A 13,240-nucleotide genomic window follows, 5' to 3' on the forward strand; every position below is an offset into this window, starting at 1 on the left:
TTGTGGGCAGAGAAACACTGGGAATTAATAATTCAGTCTCTTTTTGCCTGTCTTCACTGTGACTCCTAAGGTTTCTCCTCAGAAGCTGAGATGCACTTTAAGCATTTCCTTCACTTACTCTCCTTTGAATGTTCTTGTTCCCAGTGAAATTAAGTTACAAAATGACTGTCTTTGGCAATGATCACAGAATAGAATAGTGAACTGACTGGTGTTAATGGCTTAGCACCAGGATAATTTTTGATTTTCATGTTGATCAAAGTCCCATTGGAGAAACCAAAAGTAAGAGCAAGAATAGTCTCTTAGTCTAACCCTGGGTCAAATATTAGAAACTATGGATTTTATTATGGTGGAAGCATAAATCTGTGCCCTGGACCCAAAGTGGATCCAAGGCTGGGCATCTCATAGAATCAACTTCACCAATGTTGTGGGCCTCTGTGGCTCTTAATTTCTTGACACTTCTGCCTGATTCTGGCCAATCCCTAGAGTTCAGAAGTGTGGTTAATACAGAAAACCCTTTGGGGCACCTGGGGGGCTCAGTCAGTTGAGTGTCTGCCTTTGGCTCAGGTCATGATCCCGTGGTCCTGGGATGGAGCCCCACATAGAGCTCCCTGCCCAGCAGAGAGCTTGCTTCTCCCTCTGCCCGCTGCTCCCCGTTTTTGCTCTCTCTCTATGTCAAATTTAAGTCTGAATTAGCCTACAATATATGGAGGACAACATGGACATGCTTGGCCTTGGATCTAGGCAAGAACATTTAGGGAAAATATTCTGCCTTGGACCAAAAGAAATAGACCTTTATCTACTAGGGGGTCCAATCATTTACAGTGCTGTGCTGATTAACCCCACAGAGGTTGTTTCTTAATTATATATTTTCGGGTTTTCAAAAACCAGGAACTGTGTCTGTCCCCTCACTGGGGACTGAGAGTATTTTAGTATTTTTTTTTTTTTTTTTGCAAAGAAATGGGAATTGGAAACACTAAGAGACAAACTGATCAGAAGTATTTCACTTTCCTTTATTCCCAATCAAATGCAGTGTGGAGAAATATTCAGCTATTACCTGCACTCTGCCTGTCTCCTGCTTGAACCTGAGATTCTTCCAGTAGGGGAGTGGTCCTGAGGCCAGATTGGCATTGCCCATTTGGTTGACGAGGGCGGTTTGACAGAATTTTTGCTGGTATGTTTGCTGCTTAGTCTCTAAGGGCATGACCATAACGCCTTTCTGGAAGTGTGTCTGTGTGGTGGGGTAGATGTGGGAGTGCATGACCCTGTTTTATTATTTGTTAAAACACTAATTATAGTTTTATGGCTGCAGCCAATCATAATACTTTTACCTTTTTTTGGATAACAAAGAACATATTTATATTCTTTTATAAAAACACAAAAAAATCAAGAAACATGATTTCTAAAAAAGCAGCGTCTTTTAACAGGGAATTCTCAGAAGTTACATTTTTTTTTTTTCCCTTTGTTAGAAATAGAAAGCCAGTCTTCGGGGAAGGGACACTTAGGTCCCAGAGAAACAGGCAGTAGTGATAGTCTGTTAATACCAGATCGTTCTTATGGGAAGGAATAATTTTTACATGGTGGTGACATTTTAGGCTTTAAAAGGAGATTTTCTGTAGTGTTTTCCATAACGATATGGTCCAGAAGTTAGTCTGGGAGGAGACAGATGAATTAAAATGAATTTTTGGAATCCTGCTTATTGAAAATCTGATGCTGTCTAAGCGTGACTTATCTCACCGTCCTGCTCCAGACCCACAAACTTAACTAGACTCATGTCTACCCTTGCCCCTTTTCCTCAAGACTCAGAGATGAAGAAGAAGACTAGCATCTTTTCAAGGGTGTAGTAGGCACCTGTGGCTAGTGGCTGTCTTACTGAACAGCATGAGTATAGAATATTTCCATCATCACAAAAAAATTCTGTCGGACAGCCCTGCTCAGATACTCTTGGACATTCTCCTAAGGATATTGCTTCCCAAGGAGCATATAAGGATATACTCTTAGGTGTTCACTGTTTCTTCTCAGTTTCTGGAGTGGAGTTAATGTCGTTCTTCATCCTCATCACCACTTCTAGACAGCTTCTTTTCTCTTCATGCACTGAAGCACTTTGAAAGCAGATGCCGTCAGACTATATCCTACTGCCTATTCTTCTGAATGTATTGAAAATTTTACTCCCAGCTCACTCACTGTCTTTATGCCCATCACCCTCCTCCCATTATTGTTGGTGAGAAATATCCACATGGAAGACTCATCTCTGACCTCTCATTTCCTTGAGTTTCTTACTAGCATATGTCTCTTTCTCTACCTATTGGTCATAATCCAGGCCGATGGCTTTCAATTTAGGAAGCTCCCTTCTCCTTAAGGGTATTTGCAAATGTAAGGAATGCTACCTGCCTTTAGAGGATAAGAATTAAAGATGTCCAGTGTCATTCAGTACCCAAGACAGTTCTACACAATGAAAAATTGTTGCATCCCAAATGTCATAGAGCCCCTGTTAAAAAGCACTGTGCTAGGGTGCCTGGGTGGCTCAGTCAGTTAAGTGTCTGCCTTCAGCTAAGGTCATGATCCCAGGGTCCTCTGGGATGGAGTCCCATATCCAGCTCCCTGCTGAGAGGGAAATCTGCTTCTCCTTCTACCTGCCACTCCCCCTTGCTTGTGCTGTCTCTCTTTCTCCCTGTCAGATAAATAAATACATAAAATCTTAAAAAAAAAAAAAAAAGAAAGAAAGAAAGAAACATTGTGCTGACCTTCAAAATGAATTTCAGAGCATCTCTCTGGTCACCACCTCCTGTCTTCCCGAGGATGTCATCTCATGTGACACCAACATTCCTACTCCCATAGGAGTTCTTTTACTCCTTGGGGCCTCCAGTCTATGGACCTACTGTTATTCTGCACTGATCTTTATTCCTCTCATGCCCTCACTTCCCTCCTCACCAAGCTTAGTTGCTGTCATCTCTATCATCTTCATTTGGCATAACTCTTGACTCTCACTGAACTTTCTGTTTGTTTTGGGTCTGAGTGCAGATGGATGGAGAAGAACACTAAGTTTTATAGACTTACCTTAAATTTATGTCCTCTAATGTCAAATAGATCCTCTGCCCCACTTGACAATCCTACCTTATTTATTTAGTACTCCTGCTCTCTGAGACAACTCTTTTAGACCTTCACCTATGCCTCGAACCTCCCAACTCCCATCCCCATTTCTCCCACTCAGCTGATGCCTTCACTTCATAATTCTTCAGAAAAATAGAAACAATCAGAGTAAACCACCTGAGCTCTTCCAGCAAATTTGCATTCCTCCTGGTTTCCAAATCCTGGTAAAGGTTCTTTTCATTTGCATGCCTTTACTACTCTGAGCCATATGATGACTCAGTTTTCTCACTGCTTTTCTGTATTTGAAAGATTGGGAAACCTTCTTTTGTACAGTGTCCTGTAATATCATTTGGCTTTCATTTGATATAAACACATCACTTACATATTAATTCTGCCTTTGTTCTTTTCTCATTAGTCCATAACAATTAAAATAGACCATTACTGCCACACTATGAGTTTTTATGATGTCATATCAAAGTCTCCATTAATTAAATAACTTCATAAATTAAAGCCTTATTTGGTGACAATATCTTTCAGTTGCAAATCATCTCCACTAAAGAGCACAATGGCAGACTCGGGACAATTTTAGCATTAGGACATACCAACCTAACAACCAGATGTGCTTACTGACACATTGAAAGTTAAAAGCGGTCACTGTAGGCGATCGTTTGGTGCCAGTGACACTGAGAGCCGAAGAGAGTGGATGAGGGGGAAAAGAAGGACACACCCAGGCACTGCTGTTGGAAAGCACAGCTCGGTTATTGCGTTGTCATTAGATCCTTTAGAATGTTCATTAGATTGAGCCATAAATTAAAATAAAAATTCTCCCAGGATCTTTGGAGCCATGAGACTATGCCACCGGATTTCAGTTTGAGAGGCGCTGACCTGCAGGGCAGAGTTGAAATTTCTTACCTGAAAATACAAGGCCCTCATTTAACTAGAGGGTGAATTTGAATGGAACAGGAGTAAGATGGAGGGAGTGATAGAGAAGTTATTAACACGGTCTTCGGGGGAAGAGATGAAGAGAGCTAGAGTGGGGGAGGGAGAGACAGAATAAGGGTAGCATCAGATAGAGATGAAAAAAAAATGGGGTAATGGGGGAGAGGGAAGAACAGCAGCGTCGGAGGAGGCAATGGATTCTTTTATATTCATGTTATAGGTAGGGAGATGCAGTAGTGGACTAAACATCTTAATTTGGGATTTTATGTGTAGGTATTATTTTATAAGGATTTATTACCTTCCAGCTTTAAGAGAATACAGTTTGCTGATGTGTCTAAATGATTTAGCAAGAATAGTGAAATTACGAGCATAAGCTAGACACAGAAGTTCTTGCTGTGGTGTGCAGTACTTGATACATTTACATAATCCCTAATTCTGCGGAAATTGTAGATCAGTTTGATGGTTGAAATAAGGCCAAACATATCAGGAATTGTGATACGAAAGTGATTAATTTTAGCTGTCAGTAGATGAAGATTTTTACATTGGATAGGGAAGGAAAAACAGGTATATACTCTTTAAAAACTACTTACAAGGGACACCCCTATTAGGGATAGGAGGATTGAAAGAAAATAGATGGAAATTGATATAATAGTCCATACAAAAACCTTTCAAAAGAAAACTGGTGGATGCTGTTTCAATATTAGACAAAATATGCTTTAAAACAAAAAGCATTATTTTTTTTTTTAAGATTTTATTTATTTGTCAGAGAGAGAGGAGAGCGAGCGAGCACAGGCAGACAGAATGGCAGGCAGAGGCAGAGGGAGAAGCAGGCTCCCCGCCAAACAAGGAGCCCGATGTGGGACTCGATCCCAGGACGCTGGGATCATGACCTGAGCCGAAGGTAGCTGCTTAACCAACTGAGCCACCCAGGCGTCCCTAAAACAAAAAGCATTATTAAGGTTATTTAATGATAAAGAAACAATTCACTAGGAAGATATATTAATCTTGAACCTACACTACTGACCAGCATCATTTCAAAAATATATAAAATAAAAATTGACAGAATCATCCTGAGATATTGAGAATATAGGTAATCATAATTGGGGTGTTCCAAACATAGTCTCTCAGACACTGATAAATAAAATAACTTAAAAAATTAGGATAAAGAAGACTGACATAATAAAACCGATCAAATGGACATATATAGGACTTAGAACTCCATTAGCAGAGAATATTTACATGTAGAAAGTCTGAACACTGATGAATATAAATTCTTTTGGCTATAATTTTTATCCCAGCGAAGAAAAAATTCAGAGCTGAAAAACCAATTGACATCAAGAACTTCATACATTTGGAAACTCAAGATCATACTTCCAAATGATTTTTGAGTCAAAGAAAAGTGACAAGAGAAATTAGTAGATACTTTATTTTAAATCTTGTGGGTTATAGTTAAAGGGATACACAGAGGGACATTTAGAGATTCACAAATTCATATATTAAAAATAAAGGAATGCTGGTTATTAGTGAGTTAAGCATTCAGCCAAAAAAGGACAAATAGAGTAAACCCAGATACAGGTAAGGGATAATACAAAATATTACAAAAACAAATAAAATAGAATAGTAGAAAAAGTAATAGTAGAAATAGTAGAATAGTAGAAAAGGTCAACAAAGCAAAAGATGATTCTTTGAAAGATACTCCAAACACGTATACATCTGGCAAACGTGATCAGTTACAGAAACAGAGAGGGAGGGGAGGACACAAATAATATTAGAAATGAAAAAGGGAGTCCTAAGTATAGAGACAGTAGACTGTATTGCAAGGTCAAAAGAATATACTGTGAATAATGTGATGGTATTATATTTGAAAACATATGTTCTAATAAATAAGGGTACCCAGTACACAGGTGATAATATATATTCTAAGCTTATATCCCAACAAGAGACATGAGAAACATGATGTCTAACTCGAGTCTGGCACCTTAGACCACTTGGACACTCCTACCTGATGTCTAGCTGAGTTGGGTTTGTGTCTGGCTTCCTGGAATAAAAAATCATTCATTCATACAAATATTTATGAACACTTATTATCTACTTGGAATTGTGCTGCTGCTAGCTTATATTTTCATGAGGGAGGTAGACATTAAGTCAATACAAAAACAGATATTTACAGTTGTGGTAAGTGCAATAGGAAAGGTAAGAGTGTTTAACTGGAGAACCTAATCTTATTAGGGTAAAGGGCAGATTAGCAAAGGTTTCCTGGAAAAGTATCATTGAAGCTGTGACCTAAATTATGAGCAGGAATTATCCAGGTGAGAAAGTGGTACAGAGTCCGAAGACATTGATCATGGAGTGGGAGGGTGGAAAGGTGTGAGATTCCATTTTGGCAGTTGCTGTTGGAATATGATAAGTGTTTGTATGAGACAAATGCATTAAATTCACACATCTCTATAAAACACAAACACATTTTCCCTTGTTAATAGATTTATGTAAATGCTTAAGAATATAATCTGTATGGAAAGTATAAAAACAAAGACGGAAAGGAAATAAACCAACTTCATTCAGAATAGTGATTGCTGCTTGAGAAGGGAGAACAGAGGACCTTCTACAGCCATCCCTTGTTATTGGCAATTGTCTTCCTGAAAGGAAGTATGAAGTTAGCCACAGTCATGTGTTTGCTAATTTCTTTATGTAAGTGTTGGCCTTATCTGCAATGGATCCCTTAAATATAAAACATCAGACAAGAAGTGAAACTTAGAGATGCCATTCTGAAGGGAGCAGTGGTTTAGATAGTACTACTCAAGATGAGAAGAGGGAGGTGCCAAAGTTGAGAGTAAGGATTTAGAACTGCACTGTCCAGCATGGTAGTCACTAGCCTCACATGCCTGTTGAGTACTTGAAATGTGGCCATTGTGAACTGAGACGTGCTCCAAGTGTAAAATATACACCAGATTCTGAAGAGAATTTTTTAAAAAATGGAAAACACCTCAATAATATTTTTGTAATGTTAATATACCATCTTAATGTTATAATAATTATGTAATATAATGTTAAAATGATATGATTGTGGATATATTGGGTTACATGAAAATTTACTAAAATTAACCTACCTGTTTCTTTTTACATTTTTTAACGTGGCTCCTTGAAAATTCAAAATTATACAAGTGGCCAACATCATATACCTTTTGGACAGGACTGGTTTGGAAATTTTTGTAGTGATTTGACTTTGTCATAGTAACCGAGTGCATCTTTTAGTTGCATTTTATGGATGTATCATCAGCCCACAACGAATTGGAAATGAAAGATATAGTCCACTAGTATCATGTCACAGATAGTTTGCAAAGCTCTACTTGAAACCATTCATATCTTCCAGAGTGCTTTAGCTGTTGCGCTTACTGTAGGGAAATGCATTTATTGTCAGTTTCCTAGAGCTCTGTGAAATATCCTAAGGAAGTGACTGTTGAGTTGATTTGACCCCCTGAGTATGAAAAAAGTGATTGATAATGATGTTCTCAAATAACCCTCAGATTTGCTCATATTTATGTTCAGTTATGTAACTTGTATATTGGAATTAGAGAGAATATAACAAATCTATTGTAAAAAATACACCTTTCAGAAGTCCAATTGAAGGATCTGTTTGGCATCAACCAGTGGTTATTTTAAGAATTGAAAAACAGAGGGTGGGGAAGCTCATATCTCAAATTAGTTACTTTGCAGTATTGATAATATACTTAAGTAATTGTCTTCCTTAGGTTTTGTTCTATAAAATTGACTTATTTTCGTCGGAATGGACTAGTTAACATTGGACTTTGAGTTTGGCACATGTGAGCATGTGATTTACAGGGCAGTTTTTCTCATCAAAACCTGGGCAGAACCATTTATTTTAAAACCAATATTTATTTTACAATGGGAAGATGGAGCAGATTAAAGGAGCATAAAACCATGATAAATCACCCAATCTTTATCCCATAGAAAATCTTTTAAATGGCTCTTAAAGTAATGGCAGTAAAACCGTCTCAGAGAGTTTGTATTTGGATGGTTTTCTAGCATATGGCACAATTACGTAGATTAAAATCTAATTAACAAGGAATTTATAGATTTCAGGCATTGTCTGTGTGATTCTTTTTCAATAAAAAGTTAAGTGTGTTTTTTTCCTTAGCTGAGTTTCTGAGTCTTGCTCATGAGTAAAGAGAATCTAGTCTGAAATTTTCAGCTGTTATAAATCAAAGACCCAAGAAGTGAAATCTCTTTTAGTTTTTAATTTAATAATTATTATATCAAAATTTAAGAACAATGTATATTTGTTTATTATAGATTATTATTCAAGAAAGGAATTTTTGTAACTTACCTCATTTTGTTTGATTTAGTTCTCATTTATGTCTTAGGTTATAATAATTTCTGTAGTTAAAAATAATGGAGCTACATTTCTGTGATAGTATTCTTTCGTACTATTGTAATGATAACTGAAGTTATATCCTATAGAATCTTGGACTGCAAAAAGGTAGAAAATAGTTGAAATGGAAGAGATCTACTTATAGTCATGGTGTGGGCGGGGGTCTGTGTCCTATTGTGGTTGGAAGTTATATCCCATAGAATCTTTGGAGTGCTTAAAGAATGCTAAAAGTAGGGCGCCTGGGTGGCTCAGTGGGTTAAGCCGCTGCCTCCGGCTCAGGTCATCATCTCGGGGTCCTGGGATCGAGTCCGGCATTGGGCTCTCTGCTCAGCAGGGAGCCTGCTTCCCTCTCTCTCTCTCTCTCTGCCTGCCTCTCCGTCTACTTGTGATCTCTCTCTGTCAAATAAATAAAATCTTAAAAAAAAAAAAGAATGCTAAAAGTAGAAAATAATTGAAATGGAGGAGATCTACTTATAGTCATGGTGTGGGGGGATCTGTGTCCTATTGTGGATGGTGTCCTGTTGTGAATGTTCTGTCTCTAGCTAATCGTAGACTCTTGGTCAGTGGTTGGCAAACTTTTTCTGAAAAGGACCAGAGACTAAATATTGTGGACTTTCTTGGTCTCTGTTCCAGTCATTCAACTCTTGCTGTTATTGGGTGAAACCAGCCTTAGGCACTATATAAATAAATGAGTGTGTGCTTACCCTTTGACCCAACAGGTCAATGTTCCCTGAGAAATAATCAGAGGGTTTGGCAAAGAAGTGTGTACAAGAATATCCATCATGGTTTTACTTCATGGCATGGAAAGCTATTTATGAGCCCTGGTTAATTAAAAGGAAAGCAACCAGATAGAACTCTGTGTGTGCTCCTACTTTGATGTAACGGAGGCCTGTATGTTGGGTTGGACCATGGAAAAGCAGAAGGAGGAGGAGGATGGATTTCCAATGAGGTACTTGGAACGTTGTTGTTCTCTTGGCCAGGATGTCCCTGTTATGGCAACGGATGCAGAGAGCTGCAGCCAGCACAAGCGGGTTTTCTCCCATTGGTGACTTCGTCCTCCTTGGTGCGGTTTAACATTCAATTCATCAAATGAACTCCTCTCGTTGAGATTCCTTACACATCAGATCGCTGTCTGATTGGGATTTGGCATGGCACGGAGGACATTTCAGGAAGGGAATGTACTGGTCATTACGACCTCTGTTTGGCAGATAGACTGTAGGTTGTACACTCCGGCTCCGATGTTCTGGGCTCATGCATTGGTCTTGGGAGCTTGTTTCATGGAGTCCACCTCCTGCGACAGGGACTCTGTACCATGTGCCAAGAACAGCAAGGCTCACGGTGCCAAAACCGGGTGAAGGACCTTCCTCAGATATGACTGATGACCTTCAGTTGGGGCCTCCTACAGGTGACATTCTGTATTTTCACACATAGAATGCTCGAGCCTTTTCCTAGTTGAAATTTTGCCCCTTCCCACTCCCAAGTTCTGTGCTTCTGTGGTTTTTCTCTCTTCAGCCCTGGCTTGCTCGGTTTTCCGTATTGCTTCTTGTCACCCGATGGAAGCACAGCGGGGAGAGACTGTGCACAGGAGACATTTCTGCTGCTGGTATTTTACTTTCTCTTGGAGTTTTCAGGAGATGACATTGATTTTGAGTGCAAAGAGCGCTCGGCTTTGGAGCAGGCCTGTGGAGAGGCAGAGTCCCTCAGGCCTGCTGTGAGGCCAGAATCCCCTTGTCCATCGACAGGGATTGGCATTTGTGTGAGACCGTGGGACATGCCCCTAATGGCAGGAGCTTCTGGCAGTGACAATCAGCGTGAGGAAAGGCAGCGGCCCGTTTCTCCACCTGAGGGAGGCAGACATTTTGTGAGCTCCCATGATTTTTCTTATCAGACTCTGGAACAGCATTTCACTATATTTTGATACAAATGTTCGAACTACACATTAGGGATAATTTCTACCTCATTTGGAGCACAAGTCAGAATGATCGTGTCTCCATTAGAGAAAATGAAGAGGCCTCTGCGTCTGACACTACTTCATTAAAGAGAAAATATTTTCCCAGTAGGCAAAAGCTGCTGGCTAAATACAGTCCCAAATTCAAGATCATTTCTGCTAAGAACTCTTCTGTCAGCTTCCTTTTTCATGAATTAACGGGGTCTGTGGAATTTACATTTCTTACAAAATATTTACCCATTTTCCCTTTTCAGCAGGTGAGAGAAAATCCTAATTCAAAACACATTCTTCTGTCACTTCGGAAGCTGATTGGGGATGAGAGTTCTTTGATTTAAAGAAATCCCCAAAGCTATCAGTGAAACTGCTTATAGAATTTGAGGTTATATATCTCGAGGAAGATTTAGGTCTGAAAAGTTAAAGACTTTAATTTGGGAAGTGTTGATTGCATCACCTTGCTTAGCAATACAGTGAAGTCATTGTTTAAAAGTCAAGTGAATATATTTTAGCCTCATCAATGAAATGTATCAAGTACCATCAAGTAGTGAAATGATGTCAAGAAAAATAACATTTCATTTTTTCTTTGCATTCTTTGTACTGAAAAAAAATGAAAATGGCCCTCTCTCTTTGAGTTCATGCCACAAGTGCTTTTATTTTTTTTTTTTAATTTTTTTTTTCCACAAGTGCTTTTAAAATTTACGTTGAATATTTAGATGTTTATGTGAGCGTAGCTCAATTTGTAAGTCTGAACGCTATCAACACGACAATTAATTTTAGAAAACAGTCAGCAGACATGCTGGGACTAGAATAAGATGATTCATTTGCTCTATAGGCAGTAATGTATGTTATAAAAAAAAATCAAGAGATAGTCGCACAGAAAGGGAAAAAATGAATGTAGATCAATAATTTAATTTAGCTCTGACCTGGCTAAGTTCTATAGCATGGTTCATAATTTTTCAGTGATAGACCCTTAACATTTTACGAATAGTCCTTCAGTTTTGTATTGATCTTTCCTAATGTGTTTAGAAGGAATAACATATCTCAGATCTTTAACAAAAACATGTTTTGTTGGCCTGCAAATGTTAACGAAAATATGTCACTCTATTAACCTTAATTATTCTGTTTGCAAGCCTACTTTTTTCCTGGCTAAATAATTTTAAAATTTAGAAGAGAAGTGGGTAATAAATGAACGATGACTTAGAGGGCAAGTTCATGGAGTTCTCTCTTAGTTAATAGATTCTTAGTCTTTCTGCATTACTTAATTGCTTATTAACACTGGAACTCTTGATGTTCTATGTATAGCGTATATTTATTCCGTGGAAAATTATTAATTTTTAATGGAACTAAGTGGCCACTTGGACAGGGGACCCTAGCAACTAATCAGGAGGCAAGTGATTGATTGACTTTCATGTTCATTAGTTATTCAAGAAAGTTCATTTATGAAGTCTGTAACACTAGAACAAAGTTTTTTTTTTTTTTTTAAAGATTTTATTTATTTATTTGACAGAGAGAGAGAGAACACAAGTAGGCAGAGAGGCAGGCAGAGAGACAGGAGGAAGCAAGCTCCCTGCTGAGCAGAGAGCCTGATTCGGGACTCGATCCCAGGACTCTGAGATCATGACCTGAGCCGAAGGCAGCGGCTTAACCCACTGAGCCACCCAGGCGCCCCTAGAACAAAGTTTTTATAAGTGAGGTGTGTTTGCGCCAGTACATTTTAGTACTGTCTACATTTGTTCCTTTAACAAATATTTACTATGTGCTATGAGCTCTGCACTGAGGATTCAGTAATGAGCAAGCTCATTGCCCCTGTCCACATGAAGCTTCCAGGCAGTGAGTAGAACAGAAATGCATCAGTGCTGTGAAGGGAAGTGCAGAGGGCTACCCAGCAGTTTCGGAAACTCTGTTTCTCGTGACTTCTCTGCATACCCAGAAAGTGATTCTTCTCTGCACACATTTCCTGAGTCTCCTAGAAATTCCAGTTGCCTTCTGAGAAAATATTTTGTTTGGAATGCTGGAGTCCCAGTTTCTTAGAGCTGGACGAGACTTGAGAAGTCATCCCCAGGCTGCACCCTTGTGTTTTCCTGCCCTCAGCCTGGGCAGGTCCGATACCCAGAAGGGAAGTATATTCATTCATGGGGGCATTTCTGGGCTGTGGGGATTGTTTGGAAGTTCTTCCAAATAATGAAATAAAGCTTATTTCCTTACAAACTCTATTGGTTCCAGTTTCCTATTTTGGATAAAACCATCCTGTCTCATTTACCTTCTATTTGGAATACTTACTGCCATTTTTCATGTTTTTGTGTGGTTTGTTCTATTATGGGTGTGTGACCCCTGTTAGAAGTACGTACTCTGAAAACAAGATTGTGTCTGTTGTTGATCACTGGTATCTCTCCAGCACAATCTCAATGCTCGGGAATGTAACATGTGAATAAGTGCCTGTTTTGTCCCAAAAAGTTTTAGGGAAGAATGCATGGGTTAATACCTTCCCTATTAGTCCCTTAACTATTTGACAACAACTGTCATGGTTCTTTCCCTTCTCCAGTTTTTTTCATCCTCAAATTAAGACTCTCATTTCCTTTAACTTTCTTTCCACAGGACATAGTGTCCGGTCCTTCACCCCCAATGCCCTCTGCTTTGTTAACAGAAAAACTAAGTCTCTCACCAGGAACTTTGCAGAAGGCTTCACAGCTGCACACTGATTGTGGGCCCTGAGGCTTGTGGAAATGTTCTCCAGGCCAGTGAGGCCAGGAAGGGCACTTTCAGGGGTGCATTTAGAGCACTGGTATAAAAACCTTCACTATGCTTGCAGGGTTTTTTTTTTGTTTTTTGTTTTTTTTTTTTTTTTTCCTTTGGTTTGTTGTTTACCAGGCCCTCCAACT

The sequence above is a fragment of the Lutra lutra genome, chromosome 1, assembly GCF_902655055.1.
Source record: "Lutra lutra chromosome 1, mLutLut1.2, whole genome shotgun sequence".
In the NCBI taxonomy this organism is placed as follows: Eukaryota; Metazoa; Chordata; class Mammalia; order Carnivora; family Mustelidae; genus Lutra; species Lutra lutra.